General features: G+C 38.6%; 1 protein-coding gene and 1 pseudogene across 1 annotated transcript in view; both read right to left on the bottom strand.

Moving 5' to 3' along the window:
- Nucleotides 1–19842, bottom strand: part of LOC133392901 (uncharacterized) — a 590816-nt gene that overhangs the window by 515306 nt on the left and 55668 nt on the right. The window lies entirely within an intron of this gene.
- LOC133393134 (uncharacterized) lies at nt 11284–13533 on the bottom strand (annotated as a pseudogene).

The raw sequence follows: 19842 nt of genomic DNA, 5'->3' as shown, positions 1-19842 counted from the left end.
TGCCAGAAGTCAAAAATACAACGCCATAACAAATCGCCAATTGACCAAATCAAAACGCCTGATCGCCGATTTGCACACATCCATATGGATCTCATAGGACCCTTACCGCCATTTGAAGGCAATTTATATTGTCTTACCATCATCGATAAATTTACCAGGTGGCCCGAGGTTTACCCTATACCTAACATGACAGCACACACCGTAGCGCGTGCTTTCATCAATGGTTGGATTTCGCGATTTGGTGTACTGACGAATATTACAACCGACTGTGGCAAGCAATTCGAATCAGAGCTTTACCGTACCCTTACAAGTATGCTCGGCATAACACACTTGCGCACTACCCCATACCATCCGCAAGCAAATGGACAAATCGAGCGTACACATCGACAGCTCAAGGCAGCTATAATGTGCCACCAAAAACTCGTGATGGACTGAAGTCCTACCTATCGTCCTCTTAGGCATGCGATCTTCTCTGAAAGCAGATTTAAATGCAACGGTTGTTGAGCTTATTTACGGCGTACCACTTCGACTACCTGGTGAATTTTTCGTGCCAAGCGAAGATAAGAGAGCAACAGCTGAGTTTGTAACACAGCTGAAGCAGCAAATGTCGAAAATAGCACCAAAACCAACCAGCATCCAAAACACACGAGAAGCGCCATTCATCCAAAAGGAGATAGCAACATGCACACACGTTTTCATCCGAGTGGGTGCAATCAAACCGCCTCTAACGCAGCCGTATGATGGACCATACCGAGAGGTCCGACGGAAGAAAAAGGTTTTTATCGTCGAAGTAAACGGAAAGAACGTCCCAGTTTCCATCGACCGCCTTAAAGCAGCATTTACCCAGGCAGAAGATGAAGATTCACCCGCGAAAAGTGATCAGCATTCCGAATCACCACCAATTGTAAACCCTCCGTATTGGACGTCAGGGCATACGTCAGGACGTCGTGTTGTGATTCCTATCCGCTATTAAAATCTAAGGGGGAAGTAGTGTGGTGACACAACGTGTAACCGCTCCTTAAGACGCGTTACGCATAGTTAACACATACAGAACGCATCGCGCGTAACGTGTAGCACTCTTTCACTCACTAACACCAACAATAGCAACGACTGCACTACTACCATAGGATATAGGATTAGAATTATATTTTATGTTAGAAATAAAACTTCTTCTACGAGTAACCACCAAGCGAGTAACAAGCAAATTCAATACGTGCACCCGAAAGTAGTAAAAAGTAGCTAGAACATCCCCATAAATTTAATAAATGTAAACAAAGTTTGAATCCTGGGGACCTTACGTCAAGTGACGAATTGTCAAAATGCACTAGAGTCCACCACCTAATATTTTTAAATCCACCTTGGTCCGGTCCCGAGCTGCCCGGATAATCGACGCTCTACTGTACTTCAACCACCTTATGTATACGAAAACCCAGGTGGCAAATGGCACCAAACGACCTGTCCAAAAAAGGTGCCAAAGAATCCACTTCCCGTCACATAAAGTTCAGTAAAGTTACAGATTTATCGCTAACGCGCCAAAAGTATCACTTCCCGTGCGATATAGTCCGTTAAGCATCTCAAAGTTATCAAAACCACTGGAAACCCTGTATTGAATGAGCTTTCGTCGCTATCGTCAGTGTCTATCCATACTGGAAGTCAAAAGATGCCTCGCGAGAATGTTTCATCGACAAAACGTGAGAAAGTGTTTTAGAGTGTTCTAAAAAGAACTGTAGTTCATAAATATTTCTAGAAACTGTATCAAGTGATAAACGCAAGCCGGTTTCTCGTACGATTAATGCAATGATAGAAAATGTAACGTTCACATCGATGGTAGTTTGTTCTTCTTTGGATCACTTCTCGTTTATGGAAACAACTGCATCAACTTCGGGTGCTTGTCAACGAAAACCTAAACGTATGTCTGAAATTTGTTTTAGAGTATATTAATTGCTGCAAAATACTATATGGACGTTTATTTCCAGCCCTTTCATCTACTGCTTCAATGGCAACGCAAACAGATTTTTCTAGTGGACAGAACGTGGGATTAGATGCCATACTAGAAAATTTAGACACAACGCAGAGGGAGCAACAAAGACAAGCAGACATGTATCAGAATAAAATGTTGGATATGGATAAGCAGCAGAAAATAATACGATCACAGTTAGATATTTTATCCGACAAATTGATTCCACGGCCAGGATTTGTTTCAGAATCGTCGTTTGAATTGGAAACGGTGGGAGAACTAGATCGACTGGAGGAAAGATTGGGGGAACCAAAGTTAAAAAAATGGAATTTTTTATGTAATTTTTAGATACAAAGCTGCCGACCGACAGTTCAGAAGCTAGACTCCATGATAGCATGGACATTATATTCAAAAAGGATTTTGTAACACAAGCCAACTGGACAGAGTTAGGACGAGATAAAGTTTGTTTTTCAAATTATGAAAGGGTTATTTAGATTTTTAAATTTATAGGAACATGTCATGGAGTTTCACCCACGGACCAAAGAATCAAAAGATTTTTCCAAAATAAGTTTAAACATTCAAAACAAAGACTTAACTTGGTGGGAAAAGTTAAAACTGCACCTCATAGACGCAAAGTTTAGTTTAATTTTTGTTTAAATACTACTATAATTCTCAGTTTAGCTTCAAGCATATAACATAATTCATGGCTTTTTGTAAAATTAAAGCTTATACCCAATTGCATATCATGTTCCCATTATAGAAGTGTTAAAGAATTCAAAGAAATGTTATTATCTTTTATGATATAAAAAACGAAATAAAATGTACGTTCAACAAATATGTATTACATATTTCATATGACTAATGTGTCAATTAAAGGAACGAAATCGAATGTATCTTCTTGAGCAAGAGGTGCCGCAACTAATTTACATTTTATATCGCTGATTCCTAGTGTATAAAAAATTCATCTAAATCATTAGTACTTGCTCGGTGAATATTTATCATTTTAGAATCGTAGAGGATAACTGAAACTACTAGACAAGTAAATGATCTTTATGAAGAAATTTTACAAAATTAGTTTAGACATAGTAAGCAACGGTTAGAATTAGTAGGATTAGTGAAAACTTCGCATCATAGACATAAGAAGTATTAATCAGTTAGGAATAGTTTTAATATTGTTAATCAGCGGCGGGTCAAGCCTCTCCGAGGCCCTAGGCGTTATGGTAGGGGGGAGGGGGGGGGGGGGGGGTGGGGAGCGTTGGTTTGGTGTACGAATCATACACTGCAAATTTTATAAGTTTGCTGCAGTTACATTTTTTACTGAAAGCTATTGAGTAATACATGGTTATCTCGTTTCACTGAATATCAGTAAAACAAATTACTGAAAATGCAGCTATTTATTCTGTCAAAACGACATTTCTGAGCTTCAAAAGAAAACATAATGCGATACCCACTTGCTCGTGATGAACAAACATTTGATTTGGTAACCGCTTACACCCCGATAAATTTTAGGTGCGTATTCGGCTTGCGGGATTAACGTTTTGGTTGAGAAAAATCTTCACACCACTTTGCTGTTCTTGCTGAAATTTCATGATAACCTTGAGTGCGTACCAAATCAGCAAACTTGTTTCGACAAAATACAGTTCACATCTGTATAAATCTTTATGAAACAGAGATGAACAAGAGCAGCATGGACTGCCACCCGCGTATCAATAAAAACCCCAATTTCAATACTTTTTTCGCCAATTTTTAATCGATATCAATGACTAAACAATCAGTAATATCAGAAAGGCTTTGTGGTTTGTTCAAATTTTGGGTACTGTGGATACTGTTTCGAAGCGGACTTTCGACACTTGATTGTCTAGGCGATCATAAAAACCTTTAGGACGTTGGAGTTTAGAGGGATTACCTTGGGTAGGAGGACATAACTAAACTCCTTAAATGAGAAGTCGATAGATGATGGATGGGCTTAGTCCTATCCTGACAATCCGAACAAATCTGACCTGCCATGATCGGAGTTGGTTTTATCTATACTCAAAAGAAGTTAAAGGTCGGAAAGTTATCGTTTTCGCTAAGCTAGTTACATTTGTCTTTTATTGACAAGAACGATGGTTCTAAACGATATTTTCTTTCCTACTTTACAGTTTCCAGCTCGTGTTTCATAATACGGACGATTTTATTTAAAATCGTCATCGTGAGCATAACATGAAAACAATATTTTGCTTTTACGTTGGTGTTTACCTTTACAATGAATACTGAAGTACCGTCTTGCTTCGAATTACGGCCACTTCATTTTCAATCGGTCAGAGCGATAACTTGTTGCACGCGGGAAAAACAATATTTTCATTCGAAAGTAACTGGAAATACCTTGTATTTCAGTATGTTTGTCTCAAGTAATCGGACCACAGGTTGGAGACCACTGCTTTAGATCAGCTGCTTTCTAAATGATCGAGCGGTGAGGGCCAGGAGAATGCATTTTTTACACATATATTATTATATTATTACAGTTAATACCCAAATAACTGGTTTATGATATTGAACAATGCGATTGGTTATTGGTTTTCTTAAATTATTATATCATCCAAGTAAGTTTCAAATTCATTTTATTAAATAACTAAAATTGATTGTAAAGATTCTTCAATTAAGAGTCTGCAGCATACTGTGCAAAAGTCATAAAAAGTTCAAAACAATTAAGCAAAATCGCAATATCGCTTCTGAATGTACCCTTCCTTCCATGTTGCAAAATGTTTTCAGGATATATTTGAAAATGGTACAAAAACCTTAACAGCTGAAAAATTATCGAGACAAACGTACAATCGTTCAGTACTATTATGAGGCCACGGACAAGTAAGGCCAGGTCAGACCAATTGATAGTGCATTTCTTTAAAAAAAAGCTCCAAGAAAATCGTTGCATCCTTAAAAAGCAATAGTGTGTAACCATTGTTCTTGTAAAATCAACAGTCAGGTTTTTATGGAATTATTCGTTTCTATTTTCTAATTTCTCCTCAAATTTGACCATATTGATTGGTCCGACAATCCATGTTATGGTGATCAAATTTGGAATAGTTCAACGATATGAATTGTCATATTAAAATATGTTCAGTTAATTTGTAATGAATAGGATCTTCCTATCTTTCAAAATCGCGCAAATATTTTCACGGGCCTGACTGCATATTGTGGCGGGCCGGACTTTGCCGACCGCTGCCGTCAAATTTTACGCGATCATTCATATCGATATTTCCTTTCCGTCGACCCTTCCAAATTTGACCCAAACCCTTCAACAGCTTGCTTTTCCACCATCACTTCGTCAAGTCCCCAAAAGATAGCAGGGGCACGAGTTCTTAGTTTTTGCGTGATAACATAGACCAAATTAAAAAGCGCACACATCGACATCGGAATCGATTCTTGAATGAAACCTCAACAGATAAAAAGAGCGTGCTTGGTGTCAGCCAATTTTTCTTGCTAATTTCTCCGGCTACGAACCGTTGTGTTGAGATCGGTTTCGGAGCCTTTTAATGTCGTATGTGCAAGTAGTTTGCGTGAGGCATCTCTTGTAACGGATTTCGCTTTACCCAACTCGCGCGTAACGTTCAATGCATTGGGCCAACGATGATGAAATGATATTGTTTTGAGCTGTGGGCATGTATCGCAGCGTTCTACGCTTCCAAATAAGGTGCACGTGTTAAACAAAAATATTGCACATGTTAAAAAGGCAAATGTTTTCTACTTCTGATAGTAAAATGCTTATGATAAATAAAATAAATATGCTTCTGATAGGTCTGGTAGTAATAGTAAATCTGATTGTAAACATAACCCCCGGGGGGAAAATGGAGGTATATTGGGTTGACAACACCAAATAGAAGGGGCCCCTCAATCGACGGGATCATCAACGGGGCCCCAAATGGACGCGGCAATGGAGATTGTTCTTCGTATTATCGCTGTGTATGACTGTATGTAGATGCATCTGTAACGGTTTTTGGTCTTGTTGTATTCGCAAAAATTGAAATAGTCGATAAAAACCATATATAAATGCACATGTTCCATAGGTTCCTTGAGTATTTTTATACCCTTCCCCCCTTTCTTCTAACTGAAACCTTTCCCATTTCCCCTTCTCTTCGGTCCACAAACTGGATGTGTTCGATTAGGGCCAAGAATAAAAATTTTAGTTTTTGCATGAAAAGACACACACAATCCACTATCCCAGGCCAGGAATGTGAATACCATTTTTCGTGTGAAACAGCTGTCTGCTTTTGGCACAGAATCGCAAAGCGGTAGCAGGGGCCCCGTATACAAGAACAGGACGGTTCATCCCAGCCAAGAGCGCACACAATGACAATGATTTAACCATTCCTCGAATGAAACCTCAACCCACTGAACCCACCTCTGACCAAACGACCTTCCTAGGCTTTTTAAAGCGACGCGAGCTTGGTGTCATTTTTTCCTGCTAATTTCTCCGGCTACGAGCCGGTGTATTGAAATTTTGTTTAGGGGCCTTCAAATTTTTGTCTGTGTATGATGTGTGCTTGTGGCTGTTGAAACGGGTTTTCTTTGTGGTTAAACGCAGCGTTCTGTTCTGTGTGCTGTGCATTGGATTTTAGCAGCAAGTGTCTCCGCGTTTTTTTTTTTGGTGAGCTCGTGCATCGACCATCCACACCAAGACACCAAATGGACGGGCCCTTCATTGACGGGGCCCCTTATAGACGGGGCCCCTTATCGACGGGGCCTCCTTACCGGCGGGGGCCCTTACCGAAGGGGCCCCTTCATCGAAGAGTCCACATAATAGTTGGGGCCCCGTAAACCACCTTTGAGTTTTAGTTTCAGCATAGCTGTAACGGTTTTTTATCTTGTCTTCACGCAAAAAGTTGTATGTAAATAGTGATAAAACATCATTTTAATATTAACATGGCACAGTTTCTTTTTGGACATAGAAATACCACCCCTTCCCGATTTCCCCTAGTTGTCAGTTGACCACAAAAGTTGAGTAGGGCCCCGCGTGAAAATTTAAGGTTTTGCGTTAAAAGCAGGCACGCTCCACGATCTCAGGCTTGAGATATGAATACCATTTTTCGCGTGAAAACAGCTGTCTGTTTTCGGCACACATCTGCAAAACAAGTATAGGGGCCCCCAGCAAGCACAGGCACGTTTCATCCAAGCCAAATTGAAAAGCGCACACATCGATATCGATGGAATCGTTTCTCGAATGAAACCTCTACCCACTGGAGCACCGTTGCTTGCTTGATGTTAGTCAATTTTTCCTGCTAATTTTACCGGCTACGAGCCGGTGTATTGATATTGTGTTTCGGGGCCTTTAAACTTTTGTTTGGGTGTGTTGTATGTTTGTGTTGTGTAACGGGTTTTCGGTGGTAGTTAAGCGCAGCGTTCTGTGCATTCCATTTTAGCAGCAAGTTGCTCTGCGTGGTTGTGGGTTTGGGTGTCTCGTGCACAGGCCACCCACACCCAGTGGCGGATTTAACGGTAAGCGGACTGAGCGGCCGCGGGGGGCCCCGAGCTTGCGAGGGGCCCCGAGCTCGCGTGAACCTCCCATAAGTTCCTTGGACATAATGCGTTGCTGTGCATAGCACACTTTTTTCATCAAAACGTCTGTTGGGGGCGTGATGTTCGACGTGTCGATGCCACTAGTCAAAATGCGATCCCACTAGTCATTCCAGAGCGAGCGAATTCTACTCACACAATCATAATCAAAACGTTGAGCAAACGTTGCCAGCGAACCTGGTTTGGGTGGTATGACAAAGCAAGACGTTGAGTTACATGTAGTGCAATAATAAATGTGGTTGTGTAGAAGCAATACATGCATGTGATCGAAGTCACACAGTTGGTGCCCAGTTCCTCAGAAAATTTGATTGTGCTTCATAGTTCATGAGTGTCAAACACAATTGGAACCAAAAATCCTTCATTTATTTCATTCGAAATGGGATTTTTTTTTCAAAATATTTTTAACATGTTTTTGAATAATTTAATTTAGGTATTATGATATACTACAAATATTGCAAAAGCAATTGATATAGATATTGTAATTAATTGTAATATAAAGAGTTTTACAATCCTGACGATAATGGAAGATAACGGTAAACGGATGGTTAACGTGGTAGTGTTACAGGGTTTTTTGGGTTGTTTCTCAACGATTTTTCGATGTTTCCTGATTTTTTTTTGATTCGTCTGATATTTTTTATAGTGTTTCCCGATTAAAAAAATAAATAAATACTGGAATGTTTCCAATAAATCCGGTCAACAATTAAAAAATATGAGGGAGGCTAATAATACATCGTGGAAATGATACAACCTATTTTGAGGAATAAAAAATATCGATAGAAACCCTGTATTATTTCGATTCTAGTTGTATCGTTTTTGGCACTTTGTTCAAAATTTCCCAAGAAAAAGTCTGGCTTAAAACCACATCATGAGATTCTTTACAGTTTGTATCTCTGAACAAGTGATCAGTCGACAAGTGGAAGCCAATCTAGAGCCATTAAATTTGATATTGCGTGTGCCAAAAGTATGTGTGTGGCCTGTCATCAAATATATTTTGTTAGGAGCAGATTTGAATAGCATGTTAGTGATAAACATAGGGAATTTTCGAGTAATTATTAGGTGACGTTATTGTTCAATGCAACGTTATTATTGTTTCTGTATTGCTAAATTACTCGCAAATCAAATAACTGTGTTTTTTTATACATAGAATTCTTGGCGTTCAGAAAGTTTTAAGGGTTATATAACTGTTTATCTACATGTAACATAACTGTCATAATATAGATTTTATCTATACTAATGTTTCGCGTAGAAAACCTTCATACAATTTACAGGTGAATATGATTATGGATGGTTTTACTGAAAGCAGTTCGTGTTGTGTTTACTAATGCTAATATCCTTCATTCTTGTTCGTTACAGTACTATTTGTTCTTTGAAAAGTTTTTGTTAGGTGTTGCAAGTGTACGTACACTATATTAAAAAAAAAACAATATGAAGAGGTATCAGAGTGGAGCTGAAAAGCGAAAGAAAATTAAAAAGGATCAAGAAGTAGTTGAGAGTCAGCGAAATGCACTTCATAAATTTTTAATTGTTGAATCGGGACCAACATTTTCTGGTGAATCGAGAACTTCACCTGAAAAGCCTAATACATTTTCAAGCGGTAGAGTTGATTGCAACGAAATCAATGAAAAAGCATCGCAGCTACATGATACTGCAGAAAATGACACGGATTGCGCTAGTTGTTCCGTAATTGATTCAGCTATATGCGATGGAAAATCTACACATATAAATAGTAACGCTTCATATAGCTCTTTGGCCTTCCAATTTTGGTGATGAATTCATTGAGTACGTCATTCAAAATAAACCCAAAAATGTTGGAGATATAAATCAATCAAAAATACTGTACCATGATAAGGATGGTACATACAATAGAAGTTTAACACTCGATCATTTTCAAAGGAAAAAATCCAATGGCAGTCTCGAAGAAAGAACTTGGCTGATTTATTCTGCAACCACCAACAGCGTGTATTGTTATCCCTGAAAACTTTTTTCGAAATCCGGTTCTAAACTAAAAACAGGTTATAACAATTGGAGGTCGGTTACAAATGTTTTATCAGAACACGAAAGCTCAAAGGACCATTTTTTATCAATGTGCAGTTTGTATCGAAGAACAACGAAACTAGAAAGAATAGATTTAAAGATTGTGCAGGAACGTACTAAGGAAGAAGGATATTGGAGGGAGGTTTTAAAAAGAATAGTTTCAACTGTAAAATTGTTAAGTCGCTTAGGACTAGGCTTTAGGGGGCACGACGAAGGAAAAAATTCTAGCAGAAAAGGAAATTACATAACATGCTTGGAATATTTAAGTGAGTACGATGAATTCCTGAAACATCATTTAGAAAAGTTTGGTAGCCAAGGAAGTGGGAATGTTAATTATCTCTCACATAAAATTTGTGATGAATTCCTGGAAATACTTGGAAATTTTGTTAGGGATGAAATAGTTAAAGAGATTCATTCGGCTATGTATTTCAGCATTATTGTTGATTCCACTCCTGACGTATCTCACATCGATCAAATAACCTTCGTTGTCAGATATGTCTTAGGTTCAGGAAACATTAAAGAACGCTTTCTAGGGTTTATACCAACTCACAAGCATGATTCGTCACATTTGGAGCAAGAGGTCATACAATTTTTAAACAACTTAAACCTTAATGTGCAAAATTGTCGGGGCCAATCTTACGACAATGCCTCAAATATGGCTGGCAGGTATACAGGCTTACAAGCGCGAATAAAACAACACTGCTCTAGTGCAGTTTTCGTACCATGTGCAAACCATTCTTTGAATCTGGTCGGTAATTTCGCTGCCGAAAATTGTAGCGCTGCAGTGCACTATTTTATATTCTTACAAAAATTATACACTTTTTTTTCATCCTCGACAAATCGTTGGACTGTTCTGACACAAAAATTAAAATCACAAGACCATCAAAGGCCTATATTTTTAAAAAGATTAGTTGATACTAGATGGTCTGCCCGGGCTGATGCAGTGTATGCAATCAAAACCGGATATAAAAGCATTAAAGAAGCTCTAAATGAAATACGTACGACCCCAGACGAAAAAAAATCTACAATAGAAGAAGCCACATCTCTCCTTAAAAAAATGACTAGGATCGATTTTTTTCTACTCACTATTATATGGAATAGCATCTTACAGAGAATTAATGCCACAAGCAAATCATTACAATCTATTGATAACGAAATAATGAAAGGAGCAGCTCTTTTGCGATCCCTTCAACAATATATTTCAAACTATAGGAATAACTTTGAAAGTATTGAAGAAGAGGCTAGACAAATGTCAGGTTTGTCATTTAATGAAAACTGCGGACAGGTTCGAAAAAGACGGAGAAAAATGTTTGCCGATGATTCGAATGAAAAGGATTACGAATTTACACCAAGAGAAGAATTTAAGGTCAATGTTTTTTTTGTTATTTGTGATAACATCATACAGCAAATAACGCAAAGAGCTGAAAAGTATGAAGAGATTTTGGAACCATTCAAAATTTTTTATTATTGGAACATGACACAAATAGAAAAAAAAGAATGTATCGAAAAACTTAAACTATTATATTCGTCTGACATCGATACTTGCGTCTTAGAAGAGGAGCTGAATCACTTCGTAATATTTTTAAAAGAAAATCGTAGCAGTGAGAAGGAAACAAAAGATGAACATCAAGACTCAAATGATAATCTTGATATTATGAATTTGTATCGTATATCCAAGGAAATGTTCTGTACATTTCCCAATATAGAAACAATTTTGAAAATTTTGTTGACAGTTCCAATATCTAATGCTTCAGGAGAAAGATCGTTTTCGGCTCTGAAACGTGTAAAAAATTATTTGCGCAATTCAACAGGAGAATCAAAATTAAATAATTTGGCAATATTGTACATTGAGCAAGAATTTTTGGACAAAATCGATACATCTTCAATGATTGATGAATTTGCTAGAAAAAAGTCTAGAAAAAAAATTTTTGAATTTAGTAGGTCCTAAAAATATATCGATAATCTTAATAAGCTATAAAATCGCAAAGAACTAAAAAAGAACTAACGTTAAATAAATGGCTTGTGGAATCTATATGAACAATACAAAAATAGTTGTGTATAACATTATTTTAATGAAATTCAATTAAATTTATTTAAACTTTAAGCATTAATATACAATACAATCTGAACATAAATTGGAACTAAATAACCAAATATGATTAACTTCATCAAATTGTTAGAAAAAACATTATGTTTATAATAATGGAATTTAATAGGGGCCCCGTTCATTTTTCCGCTTAGGGCCCCTAAAGGTGTAAATCCGCCACTGCCCACACCAGCAAAAATTGACGGTTTCTCGCTCTGTCCAATACTTTGCGCCAACGATGATGAGGTATTGATTTGAGCTGTGCGCGCGTGTCGCAGCGCAGCTTTGATGCAAGTATTGGCAGATTTCTTAGAACATTTAATGTGCTGCTTTGAGTAGTATGGGCCCCGGTTTTCTGCAGTTCGGGGCCCGCGACAAAATACAGTGAGTAAAGCGATGGGAAAAATGAATTAATTAAAAATGTGTCTTTTTGAAATAGATGGTAAAAGTCCCATCCAGGGGGGGGGGGGGGTAGAATCGGTACGAAGTCGAACATCCACAATGACGGGGCCCCCTAGATCGACGGGGCCCCCTAGATCGACGGGGCCCCTGGCGGCCGCCCAGTCCGCCCACCGTTTAACGCGCCACTGATGTTAATACTTATAAATGAACTATGAACGAAAAATGTATGTACTGAAAAAAATTATTATTATTGAATTAAAACACACCATTTCAAGAAACGTTGTTGTTTTGTTTTATTAAACCAATGTATGTATCAAGGGAACAAAACTATTTTCATTGTTTTTAAACAATGGTACTACTACTAATTTACATTTTATATCCTGAAAACCTATAATAATATTTTCTTTTCCTAAATCGTTTATATTTCCACGATGTATGTTCAAAAATTTAGAATTGAAAGGATAGTTGAAATCATCAATAGTCCTAGTTAGCTTTCTTGCTGTCAAGTCTACGGAAGACTGCTGTATATCTGCATTTACAAATTGACATACGCTACCCGATTTTGTCAAAAACCAAGAATTGCTATCATCATTCTTTAAACAAAATTCTTGGCGCACATGAAGTGTAGTAATATATCCTCTCCAATGAATCGTGGGATATTTTAGTTGTTTAATATATTTATCCGGTTAATAGGCTGCCCATTCTGTATACGGGTTATTGTTTGTTCTAAACTTTTCGCTCCTCTTCGCAATGAATGTTTCATATGCTGAAGTTCGTTCTCAAAGTCATAAGAAAATGTAAACCGAAGTATACCAAAATCAATTACTTCTTGGTAAATATGCAAAAGGTTATGAACACTACTCGAAATATATTCTGGGCCGTAAATAATTCCGTATTGTTTGACGAACAGCTGTAGGAGAGTATTTGCTAATGACCAATGCTTTTTGTATACTTCAGATGAAAAAATTATAATGCTGCAAGAATACAACATAAAATGATTGTATTGTTGTTCACTCAATGTTCCTTTGAGTACAATAACGTATGCGTAAAATAAGAAAGAGTTTGATTCAGTACCTTTCCAATACTTGAGATCACGTAATGAACGGAACTTTCTGTGTATCTCTACAGGTAATTTGATATGCATCAACATTGCTGACATTTTGTTGATTTGTTCAGGAGATAACTTGTGCACCACACCAAATTTTCCACATATCCAGCCCATTAACAAACGTTTTGTAACTCCATAATCAATTAAATGCAATAAGTCTGCACCTATTTCTTATTTTACAAGATCAAATACATCTAATAGAGATAATAGAGGAGAATCAAATTTGTGGTGTTTACCATACGAGCGCGACCTAAATCCTTCATTAGTGCGATCAGAACCAGCGATATCGGGAAATGCTACTCTTCCTGGGATACTCCTTCCCTCAGAAACACATTTCAAACAGCCATGTATACCGTTGAAGCTGACAACACCTACGAAAGAATCATAAAGTTTTAATCACCTAAGTACATATATGTATAACTGTTTTGTACTACCTTTAATAGGCGCCCGAGCTGGAGAATTAGCTATAATTGCGCGCAGTTTTATCTTAACCGTCTTATTATTGAACTATACTCCTTTTTTCATGAGGAAGTTGATTTCATCAACAAAACGACGAAGAAAGTGTTCGATGCTGACTGGTTTTGTCGGACCACAATAAATAGCACCTATCATTACAGGTACTTCTGGCATTTCATGAATGTTGAATATGGACCAAAATTGAAGGTTGTTTCTTTTGAATAGTAGTAATCCGTCGATCGATACGTTTATCAAAAACGTTGAATGGGAATGAAGGCTTAGATTGCTTTAAATTAACAAACCGTATGTATGAATATAAACTATAAACTATACTTAGTTCGTTGAAACATTTTTGAATACCGTGATACCAATATTGTCCTCCTTCAACTGTTGTTATCTCCGCAGAAGGGTTTCGGTTGATCTTCAAAAGAGTCCTTGCATCTTTTGGCATCTTACAATTACTTGTTTTTCGATTGACTCATACGTTTGATTCCTCGATATGGCCCAGCGATGTAATGCATCATGCACTGAGAATGCTTCGTTGTGTTGTTCCAAAACTTCCTCTTCATCTGAGCTTTCCATGAAATAATCGATAACATGATCACCACTATCATTTTCCTCATCATGCGCACATTCCAGCGCTCCAATTTCATCACCGTCCTGGATATCTTGAACATTCGCTGGTCCATCATACGGTACGACATAGTCATCAGCGTTTTGCACAAGTTCTACAGCAACAATGTAGTAAAAATAATTGATAAATAAAAAGTAAACGCGATCAGTAAAAAATTTATCATACCATTCGAACTTCCATATAGGTATAGGAAAATAGGTTTTTCATCCTGTTCTGTTTTAACCAGACGATCACAATTGCGATACAGATGCGAGGTGTATCGAATGCGCTTGGCGAAAGACTCCTCCATTCTATGTTATTTGTTAAAAAAAACAATAACGCTTGAATTATCACTGAAATCACGCCTTACATACCCACTTTTGATGCTCAAGACTATTTCTGGTGCTTCTCTAATGTTTTGATGTGAGCAATTTGAGCGACTGACACCCAAAACAACAACAACACTCGGACCAAGCAATCAATATCAATAATATCAATGACAATGGCATTTGGGTCAAAAGATGAAAAATGATGTAAACCTGTCCTTATTGGGATACAATGCATTTTTGTAAAATAATCGATACCAATAATAAGAGTAAAATGCTTAAAAAGCAAGTAAACTCGCCAACCTGGTATTATAAATACACAAAATGTGGCCTTTCGGGTTCGGATCGGTAGGTTCATGTTTTGGTCGATTGTATTCCGTTGATTTGTTGCGCTATAGCGGTAGATCCTGCAGCAACAAAGTCAAGACAAACTATTCCAAATTATTATTATTATTATTATTATTAATATTATTATTATTATTATTATTATTATTATTGTTATTATTATTATTTTTATTATTTTTGTTATTAGTATTATAATTATTATTTTTATTATTATTATTATTATAATTATAATTATTATTATTATTATTATTATTATTATTATTATTATTATTATTATTATTATTGTTATTATTATTATTATTATTATTATTATTATTATTATTATTATTATTATTATTATTATTATTATTATTATTATTATTATTATTATTATTATTATTATTACTATTATTATTATTATTCTTATTATTATTATTATTATTATTATTATTATTATTATTATTATTATTATTATTATTATTATTATTATTATTATTATTATTATTATTATTATTATTATTATTATTATTATTATTATTATTATTATTATTATTATTATTATTATTATTATTATTATTATTACGGCTTACGCGATCATGCCGGCCTTCTTCTGTCTCCTGCTCGGAGCATACGCTGCAAGCAGGGGGAAGGATGCACCTCCACGATAAAAAAAAACACCGTCATGAACCAGCGGCGGACCTAACGGTAGGCGGACTAGGCGGTCACCGAAGATCTCTAGTCTGTGATATGCCGTATGGCTATAAGTATTAGCGACAAAGGCCCCCGGAAAGATGATCGTAGGGATCCCATGACCATCCCCCTCCCTCCCCGCTGGCAATTTAAGTATACAGGCGTCCCCCGAGTTACGACCTCCTCGAGTTACGACGATTCGAAGATACGACGATTTTGATTTTGACAGTTAAAAGTTGTCATTGACAAGAAATTGATGTATTTTTTAGAATATCTGAATCTGTATTTATTAGAATATTCTTCTTCGAAGAAGACCAACAAAGTGCCAAAGACACCCTGCTGGAAATGTGGGGAACTGCACTACGTTCGTGAATGTCCGTTTGCATCGCACATGTGTGCATCTAGTACAAGCACACATACATCTGTACATCTAGAAGCAAGGACATAAAGAAGGCTACTGTTCAAGCAATAAGCCCGCTGCATCCAAGCCTTTCAAGCAATGGAAGCCCAAAGAGAGCATGAAGACGAATGGCATTTACACTGTTCGCAACGTGGGAAGAAAACGCAAATTCGTCTCGGTCGAGCTCAACGGGGTAGCAGTCAAGCTTCAGCAAGACTCGGCGTCCGACATCACCATCATTTCGAACGAAACATGGGCTACCATCGGACGACCACCCACTCAACCGACCGATGAATCTGTTGTCACAGCGTCTGGTAGTGATTTGAATCTCCTCGCAGAGTTTCAAGCCGACATCACTATTAACAACGTGACCAAGACAGGGCACATTTTCATCTCTGATAGCGCCGATCTCAACGTTTTGGGAATCGATACTATGGATCTGTTTGATCTGTGGTCCGTATCGATTAACAGCTTGGTCAACGTCGTACATCAAAACTCTGACCAATACGTTCATCGCCTCAAGCACCATTTTCCGGAGGTTTTTCGAAGCACGCTGGGTAGATGCACAAAAGCGCAAGTGAAGTTATACTTGAAGCCTGATGCCCGTCCATGCTACTGTCCGAAGCGACCAGTGGCGTATGCGGCTCTTCCCAAAGTAGATGCGGAACTCGAAAGGCTCGAAACAAACGGTATAATTTCTCCAGTTCAATTCTCGAACTGGGCAGCACCAATAGTCGTCGTACGGAAGTCGGACAATGTTTCGGTCCGTGTGTGCGGTGATTATTCTACGGGGCTGAACAACGCGCTGGAATGTGACCGTCATCCTCTACCTCATCCTGACGATCTTTTCGCGGAGCTGGCTGGGGCACACTATTTCACACACCTTGACTTATCAGACACCTATCTACAAGTTGAGGTCGAGGTGGAATCGATATCTTCCTACCTTGATGATACCTTCATTGCTGGCCACACCAAAGAGGACCACGACCGTATCCTCTATGCTGTTCTCGAATGCGTCCGTGAGTATGGTTTCCATTTACGCCTTGAAAAATGTCGTTTCGCGCTTCCCCAGATCGGTTTCCTTGGATTGATCGTCGACAAGGACGGTGTTCGGCCTGACCCGTCCAAAACAGAAGACATTGCCAAGATGCCACCCCCGAAGGACGTGAAGCAACTTCGCTCCTACCTCGGAGCTATCAACTATTATTACTATTATTTGTCATCTATCGCTGCGACCGAAATTCTCTCAACAGTAACCGTTGCCGTGGTGGTGGTGTACTCATTGCCTGTTCTTCCGTGCTGAACACGTCAACTTTATCACTGCCATTCGACTCGCTGGAGTCGGTTTGGACAATTGTTAAGCTTCAAAACCTTGCAATCTATATCGGCGCCGTTTACATCCCACCCGATTTGCGTTCTTCCGAAGTAGTCCTTGACGATTTACATGAGAGTGTTAGTTTCGTTGCTGGCAAACTTAAACCAAATGATCTTATGGTGTTACTTGGTGATTTTAATTCACCATCACTCTCCTGGCAACCGTCGGCATCGTGCGTTAATCAGTTCATTCCTACTGGTGTATCTCGTGAAAATGTTTCTCTGCTTGATGGAACGTCGGTAAACGGTTTGCTGCAATTATCCGGCATAAAAAATATACGCGGAAGACAATTAGATCTTCTATTTGCCAATGCTGCCTTCTTGGAGTGCTGCTCCCCCGTCATAGCTAATATATCCTATCCTGTCTACCGATCCCGTCTTCGCTCCTTTTCCGTACCATAAACTCCTTCCAACTCCTTCGTGAATAATTGTATACTATAGTCAGTAAGCACTATTGCTGTAACCCAACGTGGCCGAGCAATTAATAAAATAAAATAATAAATAATAAATAACTATTATGGTCGATTCGTTCCACAGATGAAGCACCTCAGGGCTCCCCTGGATGACCTGCTGAAAAAGGATGCTCGCTGGAACTGGACAAAAGAGTGTCAGAAATCTTTTGAGCAGTTCAAGACCATTTTACTCTCCGACCTGCTGCTTACTCACTATGACCCATCTAAGGAGATCATCATCGCGGCAGACGCATCGAAGTATGGTCTAGGCGCTGTCGTCATGCATCGTTTCCCCACCGGTGAGGTGAAGGCAATCGCACATGCTTCTCGCTCACTGACGGCAGCGGAAATGAACTACGGCCAAGTGGAAAAGGAAGCATTGGCGTTGATATTCGCTGTCACCCGTTTCCATAAGATGCTGTACGGACGGCATTTCACTCTCGAAACCGATCATCAACCGCTACTCAAAGTTTTCGGCTCGAAAAAAGGAATACCAGTTTACACAGCCAATCGTCTGCAACGATGGGCTTTGACACTTCTCCTGTATGACTTCGAGATCAAGCACATCTCGACGATGAATTTCGGCTACGCAGACTTCATGTCCTGGCTGATGTCATCACAGCGCAGACCAGATGAGGATTACGTCATAGCTGCCGTCTATGTCGAATCCGAAGCAAAGGCGATTCTCGAAAACTCCATCAACAATCTGCCAGTCACACATCAGATGATTGTGGCTGAGACACGTTAGGATGCTGTTCTGCAGCAAGTGATTAGTTACATCAATGAAGGATGGCAGGCAAGCGTGAAGCTAATCACCGATCCTGATGTGAAGAAGTTCTTCGTCAGACGTGAGGGACTTCAAGTCGTCGATAACCGCGTCATGTTCGGCGATCGAATCGTCGTTCCATCAAAATTCCGGAAGCGAATCGTCCGCCAGCTACAGGAAGTGCGCACACCGTGCGGATTGTGCTCGCACTGTGCGAAAAGTGCGAAGTGCGGGCACACCCTCTCAACAATCTTAGAGAGAATCTGTATGGAAACCGTTCGCCTTGTTCTCGCCTTGATCTGGCCTTGATGGTATGGCTGTCACTCAGAGAACAAGGCGAAAAGAGCAACGATCCGTGACGTCACGCGCATTGCTTTACAGCGGCTCTGCGGTACGTTTCGGTCTGCTTCAATCCCCAAATCCCTGCATTATAAACCTCCCATATGGATACTGTCAAAATGAATAATCCAAAGAAATTCGTGTGTGTACATTTTATTGAAAAGCTATTGTGCGTTGGCGTCATATCGTTGCATCATAAATCGGCTGTTTAATCATCTAACAATGATGACCCGGCATATTTGCTCTGCAACAACCTGTAAGTATAATCCAAGCTATTTATAAGTAAAGCTTTACATTAACGATAAAAGTGACATACTTAATTACAATTTTAGGCTTAAATGGATCGTCAAAGCACCGCCTAATCCGTTGTCTCCTGTTGCGCGGCTGCTGGGGGACAATGCAATTGCGCAGCGATAGCCCTGGAAAACAGCAAGGATCTACATACATTAAAGAACATAATTACTGACGTCATTATACAAAATGAGACGATAATCAAGTGGCAACAACAAAACCAACCAAATGTACCTCTGCAAGAAACACCCGAACAACAACAAGTAGCGGAAGCCGACGAGGAAATTATACCCTTGATAGCTATTAAGAAAGAGTTGGATGATCTGCAGCAGAATTTAGCTATGGAGGATTATTTTAATGATATACAGGGTTTTCAATGATATTACAGGGTTTTCAATGATATTATTGACATGTTCAGCGAGTTGTTGATTCGTTCGGGCATATAATTGACTCTTTCATCGAAATATTGAATTGTTCGGATGCAGGCGTTGACATGTTCGACGATACTATTGAGCTCTCGTTTGTTTTGTTTACACCCTGTGCCGAAGCGTGTAATTTTTCATTCTTAGGTGTCCTTTTATTAGCAAATAGCCATTCCCCAAGCTTTTTATTACATACATTAGTTAAAACCAGCATATTTTTTCGAAAACTGTTTGCTTACCTTCTGATGGGAA

Source organism: Anopheles gambiae, chromosome 3 (genome assembly GCF_943734735.2).
Source record: "Anopheles gambiae chromosome 3, idAnoGambNW_F1_1, whole genome shotgun sequence".
Taxonomy (NCBI): domain Eukaryota; kingdom Metazoa; phylum Arthropoda; class Insecta; order Diptera; family Culicidae; genus Anopheles; species Anopheles gambiae.
The sequence above is the reverse complement of the archived record's forward strand: the minus strand, read 5'-3'. Positions and strand labels throughout refer to the sequence as shown.